Consider the following 719-nt stretch of genomic DNA (forward strand, 5'->3'; position numbering starts at 1 on the left):
ATCCCCCCTCCCCAAATTTGCCGACGGGGAGCATTGAGCCCCCCTGGCACCGCCTGACCCCCCCAGTCCCACACCACGAGGCACAAAGCCCGGGATGACGATGATCATGTTTTATTTCCGCTCTCACGCGCTTCCCAGCCCGCTCAGAGAGGGCTTTGATCAGATCCCAAGCGTTTCCCAGCAGACAGAAAGGCTCGGCTTTATTATTATTTTTTTTTTTAATTGCTTCAAGGTGTTTTATTTCCGCTCTCACGCGCTTCCCAGCCCGCTCAGAGAGGGCTTTGATCAGATCCCAAGCGTTTCCCAGCAGACAGAAAGGCTCGGCTTTATTATTATTTTTTTTTTTAATTGCTTCAAGGACTCTATTTTATCTTAGTGTTCACACTTAGTTAAAATCTTATTTTTTCTAAATATAGTTTCATATAATATTCAAAATATTCACAACAAAAACCAGACTGCATTTTGAGAGCCACCGAAATACCGGTGGCATGGAAATATTGGTGGCACCGAAATATCAGCGGCACCGAAATACCGGCAGCTCTGCGATGAGGCACAAGCTTTAAACCCGGCCTCGATCCCCTTGAGCCTGGCCTTGGCGTGCCAAAAGAACCCCCCGACTCTGTCCTAAAAGATGATGTCCCGGAGCCGTCGTTAAAGTGCCGCCATGGGGCTGAGCTCGGCTTCACCGCAGCCGCTGCCCGGCCGGTGCCTTGCGGGGG

This window comes from Pterocles gutturalis, unplaced genomic scaffold (genome assembly GCF_000699245.1).
Source record: "Pterocles gutturalis isolate BGI_N339 unplaced genomic scaffold, ASM69924v1 scaffold25343, whole genome shotgun sequence".
NCBI lineage: Eukaryota > Metazoa > Chordata > Aves > Pterocliformes > Pteroclidae > Pterocles > Pterocles gutturalis.